General features: G+C 47.8%; 1 long non-coding RNA gene across 1 annotated transcript in view; it reads left to right on the top strand.

Annotated features, from left to right (window-relative positions):
• Positions 1-4107, top strand: part of LOC141271175 (uncharacterized) — a 117780-nt gene extending 113673 nt beyond the window's left edge. The window contains exon 5 of the long non-coding RNA XR_012321854.1: positions 3970-4107. This is a non-coding gene — a long non-coding RNA (uncharacterized lncRNA). The remainder of the gene's footprint in view (positions 1-3969) is intronic.
• The last annotated feature ends 8810 nt before the right edge of the window (positions 4108-12917 follow it).

Below are 12917 nucleotides of genomic sequence, written 5' to 3'. Positions count from 1 at the left end.
ACCTCCAGCTGCTGACGGCAGCACTCCGCACGCTGGGCTGCGGCCGCCCGGGTCTCTTGGGTGAACCCCATGAGGTTTTCGCCGGTGGGGTCCCATTCGAACTGCGCCTCCTCCAACGGGAGTGGGGTGATCTTGGCGGGCGCCGGAGCCGGGATCAGGGGCTCACATAGGGGTCTTTCCTTCCGGAGTCGGAGATTGAGGTACTCCGGTGGCCACTCAAAGGGCTGCCCATCCGGGCAAGTATGTTGCGTGAACAGGTCTTCACCCAAGGGTAGCACAGTGGAGGTTGAGGGCGCGGTGGTGGTAGCGGCGCCCGGATGCACCAGGCCTTGCGACCAGGCCGGTGGCACCCTAAAGGTGAAGGGCACTGTGGAGACGGCGGCGCCCGGGGGTACTCGGCCTTGCGACCAGGCCGGTGGCGTTTCCTGCTTGGCCGCGCTCAGGGTCAAGGCGTGTGACGTCACAGGGGGCGTGGCCGCGGCTCCTGCCGCTTGAGGCCTAGTTTGGAGCGGTGGCGGTGTAGCAACAGGAACGATCAGTGGGACTTCGGGCTCTGCGACGGGGAGCTGGGGCAGGCCCACGGCCTCTGGGCTCGGGGTGATGACGTCCCCTCCACCTGCCTCCATCTCTTCAGCTCCTTCCACGGCGTCGTCTCCGGCCTTCGCCCCCCCCGCACCATCCCCAGAGGCAGGCGCGCTCCCCGTTGCGGGCGGCGTCCCACGCCGGCGGGTTCCAGCCTGCAGGGCCATCTCTCTGCTCCACTCGGCCAGTACTTCTTGCTGCACTCGGGCCATCTTCCGAGCCAAGCCCTCCAGCGCGGTCTGTGCATGCTCCCGATCTTTGGGGAGCTGTGCCAGGATCTCCACCAGGCCTTCTGGGGTGGCGGCCTGCAGCAGGCTCCTGACCATCGGGTCGGTGCTGCCTGACTCTCCCTCCATCTCCGGGTGCGTTCTCTCCAGACTCCTCCAGGCTGCACCCATCCTCTCTCTTTTGTTCCTGATCCGCCCATCCTGAGGGCGGTCCTGGGGCAACTTGGTGATTGTCAGTTCCAGGGGCAGCCCTCTCACGCTGATGGACATTTCTACCATTGCAGTCTCTGCTGGTGGGGGCGGTTTCCGCTTTTGGCGCCATTCCTGGACCTGGCCCACGATGGGAGGTGGCCTCTTGCCACCCTCTGGCACGCCCATAATGGCGTCCGCTCTGCCAGGGCGGGAAATCGTCTCAGATGGCGGGAATCGTCTCCTAATGGCGGGAAACTCCGTGGATGGCGGGAAAAAGCTGCAGATGACGGGCAAACGGCGGGAAACGACCCGAGATGGCGTCCGATGGCGGGGACCCTCCGGAACCGGCGGGAGACTTCTTCTTACGGTAAATATGAACTTTTCTTCAGGCACGCAGTACCCGGTGGTTGCGGGCACGTTATCCTGCCGACTACGCCAAAGTTGACGCGCCCCCTGGGCCATGTTCAAGGGACACCCGGAGCCGGATCTGGATAGGGGTAGTAGTCCTTGTGGCGGTGACCCGGTCCGTGCCCAGGGTGGTCAAACTAAGTGTGTGGCAGTCTTTGTAGATGTTGTTTGAGTGTCGACTACGCCACCCGTTGATTGCGGCTAGGAGGCCGCCGCTGCAGAGCAGACCGCTGAGGCCGGTGGTAGGTTTGTGCAGCAAGGATGGTATAACCCCCAACGGGAGGGGTATGGCCTCAGGGCAGCAGATGTGGAAGTTGGTGGTTGTGATGGTGCAGCAAGGAAGCTCAGAGACAGGTGATGCAGTTTCAGGGTTTTTACTCACAGGTGTTGCTCCGGTCACTCCGGCCTTGAGTGACCACCCGAGCCGTGCTGCGTCCACCAGGTGTGGGACTCGGCCAACTCCCAGGCAATCCAGAGCGTGGTCCTGAGCTCCCTTCTCTCTCTCTCTCTGCTGGCCGTTCCCACCAGGGATCCACCTTTGTCCGGCTCCCTCGGGCCTCTTGGTGGTAAAACCTTCTCTGGCTTTCCTGACCCTATTCGTGGTGTGCCTTCCTGGTGGATGTGGTGAGGGTCGTGGCAAAACTTAACCACGACCTCCGGTTCCTGGCTAAGGATCATTAGCCTCTGCCAGTTAGGGTTCCGGTACCCGTTTCTGCCAACCCTTCACCCTTTTGGTTTACTTCTGGGATCTCAGGGTTCCCTCTTGTCTTGTGTCTCTGGGCCTTTCTTCCTCCTTCTCTCCACTACAGGCCTGGCCCTGGAGCTGGGCCCAGCCGGAGCCACAGCTCCCTGTCAGCCCTCCTGGCTGAGCTCCTCTGCTCTGCTCCTCCTCAGTCTGACTGACCCTGTCCTAAGATGGTGCCCACCATATATACTCCCTCTATGTGTGAGCCCAGGTGACTAGCACCCAATGGGCTCCTACCTCTATGCCCAGAGTCCCTCCCCTATCTGCCCCTACACTACTGGGATGTTCCTCCCCCCCTCCCACTCCAGCCAGGGACAGACGCTGTCGTACCTGCACATCTAACTGGTGGGAGTACCGTAGTTCTGTCCCCCGGAAATGGGATGAGTGTAGTGCATGCAGCTGTCTGAGCTCAGTCCCACACTCCATCCTTACCCGGGAGTGGAATACCACACCTCTGGAGTGAGGTGCAATACCCCTGTAGCAGCCGAGTCCTCAGGGTGCTACACAAGCAGCTGTCAAAAATTTGGCAGTATAGTATTGCAGCCTGTGGGTGGGTGGCTGGCTGCATACTTGTGCTTGCATTCCAAGGAATGGGGTAGGAACAACTGAACGCTGCACTGGGACAAGGACGTGGACGGTGATTGTTACAAGTCTGCAACGACAGGTGCATGGCGGGAGTCATCTTCGCATGCGCCAAGGATCACTTATGATGGGCACACTTTTAGGCAGTGACCTGGGAGTCAGAAATGCTTCCAGAGGTCTTCCCCATGCTGTTCCCATGTCTTTTCAGCACTGTATGCATGTGTCTGATGATGTGTCACACACCACATGGCCAGATAAGGTTGTAAAATGTTAAAATGACATTTCCTGGTGAATGCATTTGTCACGGTTGAAAGCAATGCAAAAGTGAAAAAACGCATCAAAAACGCTACGTGTGAACATAGCCCAAGGTGTGGAGGAGTATTTTTGGTTTTGGTTATTTCTTTTGCCTTATATACAAGTCATTACCCTGGAAAGGATGTTCCTTAATATATTTCCTAGGAAAATCCATTTTGGTTTAGTTTTGGTATGTTTTATTGTGAGTCCGTAAAAGTGGCGTAACACTCTGACCAAGTTGTTGACAGAAGTGACCTGGGAGTCAGAAATGCTTCCAGGGGTGTTCCCCATGCTGTTCCCATGTCATTTGAGCACTGTTCCCATCGATTTGAGCAATTTTTAGGCCCTCTGCAGACCGCAGGGGGGAGCCGCCTGAAAAATGCTCGAGTTTCCCATAGACTTACATTGGGCTCGTTGCTCGGGTCGAGCACCCGAGTATTCCAATGTGCTCGACCCGAGCAACGAGTACCCGAGCATTTTAGTGCTCGCTCATCACTAGTGGTGATCATTGAGGGTCTAACTTCTGACCCCCAGTGATCCTGAGAAAGGGCTTCAGGAACACGGGACCTGAACTCTGCACTTAATCGGGAATGGAGACTCTGAGCCATTCAATAATTATGGGGCTGCTGGAGGACGCTGAGTGCAGTATTCAACTGTTTCTGACAATCCCATATACAATGAATGGAGCAGAGGTGGCGCATAGGAACCCTCTGCATTCAAGAGAGTCCGGCTCAGCCCAGTTCCTCTGGTTCCAGAGCCTCATTCTCAGGATCTCTGGGCGTCTGTCCCTCAACAATCAGAAAGTTATCCTCTACCCCATAGGTTGGAGATTACCTGCTAAAAGGGCTATGAAATATGATAGCAATATATAAGTGAGTAAAATAAATAAATAAATAAATAAAATAAATAAAATATGTTTAACTGCTCTTATGTCTGCAGGCTGAGTGGCATCAAGATCTGTAAAAACGTTCTTCAAGAAGCAAAGACCAGAAACAATCTGGGTCATCTACTTCATTACTGTTTCATGGTCAAAGTCACAAAAGCATTTGGAGAGAAGAGAAAAGAGCGCAGCCAAGCAGTGCAGAGGTCGTGTCTGGGTAAGCAATCTATATATATAATCGTCTTATCCCGTCTGTCTGTCTCTCTGTCCAGGAAATCCCGTGTCGCTCATTGGTCCTGCCGCGGCCAATCAGCGACGCGGGATTTCAGAAAAAGATGGCTGCCTTTAGCGGCTCATCTGCCGGACGGAAGTCAGCGGCGATGCAGCAGGGAGATGACCGGCGCTAGCCGCTCATCTCCCGGCTTCTCGCAGCAGAAGTAGCCGCACAGGCAGCGCCGCTCCCCGATCCTCACTAATACGACGCTGATTGGTCGCGGTCGACGCTCGCGACCAATGAGCGATATGGACGGAAAATTTAAACGCCGCTCTGCTGATTGGTCGCGGTCGCCGGCCACGACCAATCAGCTTTATTGGCGCCACATTTAAATCCCGCTCTGCTGATTGGTTGCGATGGCCAGCCGCGACCAATCAGCGATATGGCCGGCAAATTTAAACGCCGCTCTGCTGATTGGTTGCGACCGCCGGCCGTGACCAATCAGCGATATTGGCGCCAAATTTAAACCCCTCTCTGCTGATTGGTTGCGACCGCCGGCCGTGACCAATCAGCGATATTGGCGCCAAATTTAAACACCGTTTTGCTGATTGGTTGCGGTTGCCGGCCGTGACCAATCAGCGATATTGGCGCCAAATTTAAACCCCGCTCTGCTGATTGCGCCCGGTCGGCCGCATACATATTCTAGAATATCCGATGCGTTAGAATCGGGCCACCATCTAGTATTACATATGAGCCAAGACTGTCGAGCCAAAGGTCAGATAATGAAGATCAGGAGAGAGGTGGGAGGACGCTTGGGGTACAATAGTCCAATATTTGTATTCATTTGTAAGCATCCATCATGCCTTCTGATTGGCTGATGGCTGTCGTGCCTGACATCCTTGGCAGCCCCGGCATAAGACTCATTGCAGCGTTGAGTATCGGGATGTTACAGAAATATATAATTATATAGAGTAGTCTTTAACAATAAAGGACCCCAAATTCATGGAAATGATCAGCTCTGGGGGCAAAGAAGAAGTGGTCCAATCCCCCCCCGGCATGGAAGGAAAACGCTGGAGATCCTTGTGGTCTGACCTCACTATTATTATTATTATTACTTTCTATTTATCCTTTTAATCTTTTATAATCACTTTTGTTTGTGATCTCTTGAATAAGAATGACTTCTGAAGACTTTGGGGATCTAGATGAAATGTTGACGGTTTCCATCCGTATAAAAGTAATATTCTTCACTGCACAAAGTAAAAAAAAAAAAAAAGTGAAACAGTTCAATATTTTCTCTTAATGCTGAACTTTGCATTTGCTGGAGCTGGAGTCTGTAATAAGTTATGTTTATTTCTGCCATAGGTCCCTTGGGGGGGGGGCGACAGTATCATTTTGGCTCTTGATTGATGTAGCCGTGGAGAATCCATACCTATCTACTCAACAGGGTAAGCTCCTTGGTGTCTCAGGCTTAGAGCCTTGCAACAGTTGGACAATCATATCCCACAATCTGGTTGTGATCAAACAAATATATTGTAAATACACTTAGCAGGCTGAGAGGATGGGGGGAGGAGGTCCTCCGAGGTTCTCAAAGTGCCGGAGTCACCAGATATGTCCAAGGTGCCACCTCTATAATTCAGTCCTGCTCCTGTAAGGCAATTCTGACTTTATATGTAAGGAGTGGCTGATACTACTGTACCAACAATACTGGCCTGCATTCAATGCTGCTGTCCGAAAACGTATTTTCCTGCTCCATTAATCAGCGGGCATGTCAATTAGTAGTACATGAAGGAATATGACACTTTTCCGTAATGTGAAAAATTGCAAATCTTCACATATTCATATAAACTACTGATTTATGCATAAAAGCTGTGATGGGAGAACGATAGCGCCTATTCACTTACAGTGGAGAAAATAAGTATTTGATCCACTGCTGATTTTGCAAGTTTTCCCACTTACAGAGAATGGGGAGGTCTGTAATTTTTATCATAGGTCACTTGACCTGTGAGAGACAGGATCTTAAAAAACTCCAGAAAATCTCATTGTATGATTTTTACATAATTCATTTGCATTTTATAGCACGAAATAAGTATTTGATACAATAGAAAAACAGAACTTCATATTTGGTCCAGAAACCTTTGTTACAATTACAGAGGTCAGACGTTTCCTGTAGATCTTGACCAGGTTTGCACACACTGCAGCAGGGACTTTGGCCCCCTCCTCCATACAGATCTTCTCCAGATCTTTCAGGTTTCGGGGCTGTCGTTGGAAAACATTGAGTTTCATCTCCCTCCAAAGATTTTCTATTGGGTTCAGGTCTGGAGACTAGCTAGGCCACTCCAGGACCTTGAAATGCATCTTATGAAGCCACTCCTTAGTTGCCCTGGCTGGGTGCTTCGGGTCATTGTCATGCTGGAAGACCCAGCCTCGACCCATCTTCAATGCTCTTACTGAGGGAAGGAGGTTGTTGGCCAAAACCTCGCGATACATGACCCCATCCATCCTCCCTTCAATACAGTGCAGTCGTCCTGTCCCCTTTGCAGAAAAGCACCCTCAAAGTATGATGTTTCCCCCCACCATGCTTCACGGTTGGGATGGTGTTCTTGGGGTTGTACTCATCCTTCTTCTTCCTCCCAACACGGCGAGTGGAGTTGATACCCAAAAGTTCTATTTTGGTCTCATATAACCACATGACCTTCTCCCATGCCTCCTCTGGATCATCTAGATGGTCATTGGCGAACTTCAAATGGGCCTGGACATGTGCTGGTGTGAGCGGGGGGACCTTGTGTGCCCTGCAGGATTTTAATCCATGACAGCGTAGTGTGTTACTAACGGTAATGTTTGAGACTGTGGGCCCAGCTCTCTTCAGGTCAGTGACCAGGTCCTCCGGTGTAGTTATGGGCTGATTCCTGACCTTTCTCAGAATCATCCTTACACCACGAAGCAAGATCTTGCATGGAGTCCCAGACAGAGGAAGATTGACAGTCATCTTGTGTTTCTTCCATTTTCTAATAATTGTGCCAACAGTTGTTCACTTCTCACCAAACTGCTTGACAATTGTCCTGTAGCCCATCCCAGCCTTGTGCACGTCTGCAATTTTGTCCCTGGTGTCCTTAGATAACTCTTTTGTCTTGGCCAAGCTGGAGAGGTTGGAGTGTGATTGATTGAGTGTGTGGACAGGTGTCTCTAATACAGTTAACGAGTTCAAACAGGTGCAATTAATACAGGTAATGAGTGCAGAGCAGGAGGGCTTCATAAAGAAAAACTAACAGCTCTGTGAGAGACAGAATTCTCGCTGATTAGTAGGTGATCAAATACTTATTTCATGCAATAAAATGCAATTTTATTATGTAAAAATCATACAATGTGATTTTCTGGATTTTATTTTTATATTCTGTCTCTCACAGGTGAAGTGACCTATAATAAAAAATTACAGACCTCTCCATTCTTTGTAGATGGGAAAACTTGCAAAATCTGCAGTATATCAAATACTTATTTTCCCCTACTGTAAGTATTCTCTTCTGTTATATACCTATCCTGTATATGTATTATACCCCAGAGCTGCACTCACTATTCTGCTGGTGCAGTCACTGTGTACATACATTACATTACTGATCCTGAGTTACATCCTGTATTATACTCCAGAGCTGCATTCACTATTCTGCTGGTGCAGTCACTGTGTACATACATTACATTACTGATCCTGAGTTACATCCTGTATTATACTCCAGAGCTGCACTCACTATTCTGCTGGTGCAGTCACTGTGTACATACATTACATTACTGATCCTGAGTTACCTCCTGTATTATACTCCAGAGCTGTACTCACTATTCTGCTGGTGCAGTCACTGTGTACATACATTACATTACTGATCCTGTACTGATCCTGTATTATACTCCAGAGCTGCACTCACTATTCTGCTGGTGCAGTCACTGTGTACATACATTACATTACTGATCCTGTGCTGATCCTGTATTATACTCCAGAGCTGCACTCACTATTCTGCTGGTGCAGTCACTGTGTACATACATTACATTACTGATCCTGAGTTACCTCCTGTATTATACTCCAGAGCTGTACTCACTATTCTGCTGGTGCAGTCACTGTGTACATACATTACATTACTGATCCTGTACTGATCCTGTATTATACTCCAGAGCTGCACTCACTATTCTGCTGGTGCAGTCACTGTGTACATACATTACATTACTGATCCTGTGCTGATCCTGTATTATACTCCAGAGCTGCACTCACTATTCTGCTGGTGCAGTCACTGTGTACATACATTACATTACTGATCTTGAGTTACATCCTGTATTATACTCCAGAGCTGCATTCACTATTCTGCTGGTGCAGTCACTGTGTACATACATTACATTACTGATCCTGAGTTACATCCTGTATTATACTCCAGAGCTGCACTCACTATTCTGCTGGTGCAGTCACTGTGTACATACATTACATTACTGATCCTGAGTTACATCCTGTATTATACTCCAGAGCTGCACTCACTATTCTGCTGGTGGAGTCACTGTGTACATACATTACATTACTGATCCTGAGTTACCTCGTGTATTATACTCCAGAGCTGCACTCACTATTCTGCTGTTGCAGTCACTGTGTACATACATTACATTACTGATCCTGAGTTACATCCTGTATTATACTCCAGAGCTGCACTCACTATTCTGCTGGTGCAGTCACTGTGTACATACATTACATTACTGATCCTGAGTTACATTCTGTATTATACTCCAGAGCTGCATTCAGTATTCTGCTGGTGCAGTCACTGTGTACATACATTACATTACTGATCCTGAGTTACATCCTGTATTATACTCCAGAGCTGCACTCACTATTCTGCTGGTGCAGTCACTGTGTACATACATTACATTACTGATCCTGAGTTACCTCCTGTATTATACCCCAGAGCTGCACTCACTATTCTGCTGGTGGAGTCACTGTGTACATACATTATATTACTGATCCTGTACTGATCCTGAGTTACATCCTGTATTATACTCCAGAGCTGCACTCACTATTCTGCTGGTGGAGTCACTGTGTATATACATTACATTACTGATCCTGTACTGATCCTGAGTTACATCCTGTATTATACTCCAGAGCTGCACTCACTATTCTGCTGGTGCAGTCACTGTGTACTTACATTACATTACTGATCCTGAGTTACATCCTGTATTATACTCCAGAGCTGCACTCACTATTCTGCTGGTGGAGTCACTGTGTACATACATTACATTACTGATCCTGAGTTACATCCTGTATTATACTCCAGAGCTGCACTCACTATTCTGCTGGTGGAGTCACTGTGTATATACATTACATTACTGATCCTGTACTGATCCTGAGTTACATTCTGTATTATACTCCAGAGCTGCACTCACTATTCTGCTGGTGCAGTCACTGTGTACTTACATTACATTACTGATCCTGAGTTACATCCTGTATTATACTCCAGAGCTGCACTCACTATTCTGCTGGTGCAGTCACTGTGTACATACATTACATTACTGATCCTGAGTTACTTCCTGTATTATACTCCAGAGCTGCACTCACTATTCTGCTGGTGCAGTCACTGTGCACATACATTACATTACTGATCCTGAGTTACCTCCTGTATTATACCCCAGAGCTGCACTCACTATTCTGCTGGTGCAGTCACTGTGTACATACATTACATTACTGATCCTGAGTTACATCCTGTATTATACTCCAGAGCTGCGCTCACTATTCTGCTGGTGCAGTCACTGTGTACATACATTACATTACTGATCCTGAGTTACATCCTGTATTATACTCCAGAGCTGCACTCACTATTCTGCTGGTGCAGTCACTGTGTACATACATTACTGATCCTGAGTTACCTCCTGTATTATACTCCAGAGCTGCACTCACTATTCTGCTGGTGGAGTCACTGTGTATATACATTACTGATCCTGAGTTACATCCTGTATTAGGGTATGTGGACACGATCAGTATCTGCTGCGGATTGGACGCAGAGCACTTGTGCTGCGTGCAATCCGCAGTGACCAGATGTTGCAGCACATATAGCATTTATACAAATCCCATGCCCACTATGCGTTCTATAGTGCAAAGGATAGGATGCGGTGAAGCCGCATTTGTTCAATGAACACATGCGGCTTCACCTGCGTGCCGCACTTTGGATACAGCACAAGTATGCTGCATTCAAAGCGCTGCCAAAAAAGCATTGTGTGCACATACCCTAATACTCCAGAGCTGTACTCACTATTCTACTATTTGTTACTGGAGATGGTTAATAATCTTGTGGCAGACATGGCTGTAACAATTATTCTATACTTGCTGATGGCCGGTTCCTACATCAGCTGACTGTACAGATACATACCACGTACAGCAGTAATAGATGGAGGCTTCTCAGGGTAACATCTGTGGTGTTTACACCCTTCATATATTTTATTAGGCTTCGTTACTTCGTGCTCAAGATTACGTTCTTTCCCTTTTTCTTGCTTGAAATGTTCTTTTTTTCCGGATTCAGGACTTCTGCAGCAGACGATGACCTTTCTACATTTCCGTCAGTCACTGCAGCCGAACTTCTGCTGATTACCCACCACCGGAGCCGCACGTGTTACGCCGGTAATTGTCTCGCACTTCGCTTTCAGGAAAGGCTGTTATTTCGCTTCTTGCTTTGGATCCTCCGTCTGTCAGACCTATGGCTCCTAATCCCAGGACTTCATGAGCGGCGCTGGCAAATAGCATCTTATAATTGGAAGAATCTTCTCTTAGGAAATGATTCCAGATCTAAACTACTTGGTAACTGATTAGATAAAAATTACTAATAAAATGAGTAGAAAAGGAGAATTGTAGAAACACGGAACTTTTTAGATAACTTCTTGACGCTTTTCTTGGTCTCGATGCAGAAAAAGAGAAGCCCCGTGTGAACGTATCACTGCTGGGTCAGCGAGATATAAAATTTAAAGGGCTTTTTCACTTTTTCTAGAATTATAAATGCATGCCTGTCTTCTTCCAGAATCAGCGCCATACCTGTTTATAAGTTGCGTCTGGTATCCGCTGCTTTGCCCTCTCAGATGCAGTACCGCAAACAAGCTGTGGGAATGCTGTTTTGATGAGAAAGCTGCCATGTTCTCTAGTGCTGCACAATGCCTTTAAGCCATAGAGATGGACGTTAAACCTCCGGTATCAAAGAGCAAAATCTGGACCACCAACTTGAAGTTCATTTTTTTTTTTTTAAGCATGCGAGACTTTTGGGTCCATCTAGGTCCAGTGCAAAAATCAATACTGCTAATCTAGAGGATGAGAAGGATTCGCAGGGATTCGGCCCCAGATATGGTTCGAAGGTTTGTGGCTTAGTACAACAATGGGGTGAAGAATCACAGAAGTTTGGAAAGTGGAGGACGCATGAGTATAATAGATGAGTGATGGGGGAACTACACTCCCCATGTGAGAGCGGGAGCCTGAGCGGTGTAACCTCAGCCGATATCTTCGGAGCCGGGGGGGGGGTGATCCTTCTCCGGGATCTCCGCTCCCGCCTAATAACATGCAGTTCCTTTGTTATTTCCTAAGATGTGGGTCAATAATGGACCAAGGTAAAGTAACTAACGACCCTGGTTTGTCAAATGACCTTTGTAGCTCCATTTTTGCAAATAATAAAATGTCGTCTGTATTTTCACTTTAAGGGATTTTTTTAATATTTTCTGCAAAATCACCTCCAATCTACATCTCACCTTAGGTCCCTCCGCGGCTAGAACTCAGTTTTGGTCTTGTTTAGTGGTATTTTTTTATGTGTTGCCCATAATCACAGGCCGCTGGAAACTTTGTCTCTTGTTTGCATAAAACTCTACGAATGTTCCAGATGAAAGTATCTGCGCTGACAGGTGATTCCTCCTGGATTTGGATCCAGCTGTTTCTGCTGCTTTGTAGTTATTTGATGAATCTACATCTGATGAGAAAGTGTAATGCCCGAGATTAACTGGGAAAATACAGAAAAACAACATTCACGAACTTTCATCCCTTCTAGCAACTACTCACGAATTTATCAACTTCATCAAAGGTTCAGGAAGCAAACAGGTCATTCATGTGTGGACAGTAAGGTGTATAGATGAAGAGACTATGGGCCCAAGAGGTGAAATAATCCAGAACACTACCCCATGTGCACCCCACAGCCTGAAGCCCATCCTATGCTCACCCTACACCATAAAAATCCATCTTACAGTGCTGTTCAGTGTTCACCATTATTGGCACCCCTTCATTTTTTTCATTGACTGTACAATATCTTCAGAAATAAATGGAAATGTACCAAAGTTATATCCTCAGGATTTTTTAATTAGTGATCCAAAGTAATACAACAATAAACCATTGTTTTTCAACTTCCATGTTGCAATTTCAAAGAAAAAACAGAATAAACAGCATGTGCAGCAGTAAAGGCCCCCCTAATTAATACTTGGTTGCACACCCTTTGGCATTGCTGTATGCACACCTTATACTCAGAGACCCACTGTATGCCACCATGCACCTGGGCCCCACTCTATGTTGTGCTGGGCCCATTATAGTACCCCACTGTAGGCCCTCTGGAGGCCCATCCTATGCCTAGCCTAGACACAGAGGCCCATCCTATTTCTAGCCTAGACACAGAATCCCATCCTATGTTTAGCCTAGACACAGAGGCCCATCCTATGTCTAGCCTAGACACAGAATCCCATCCTATGTTTAACCTAGACACAGAGGCCCATCCTATGTCTAGCCTAGACACAGAATCCCATCCTATGTTTAGCCTAGAC

The sequence above is a fragment of the Phyllobates terribilis genome, unplaced genomic scaffold (genome assembly GCF_046119375.1).
Source record: "Phyllobates terribilis strain yellow unplaced genomic scaffold, ASM4611937v1 Scaffold_5__5_contigs__length_657084704, whole genome shotgun sequence".
In the NCBI taxonomy this organism is placed as follows: domain Eukaryota; kingdom Metazoa; phylum Chordata; class Amphibia; order Anura; family Dendrobatidae; genus Phyllobates; species Phyllobates terribilis.
Note: the sequence above shows the minus strand (reverse complement) of the source record. Positions and strands in the feature narration are given on the sequence as shown.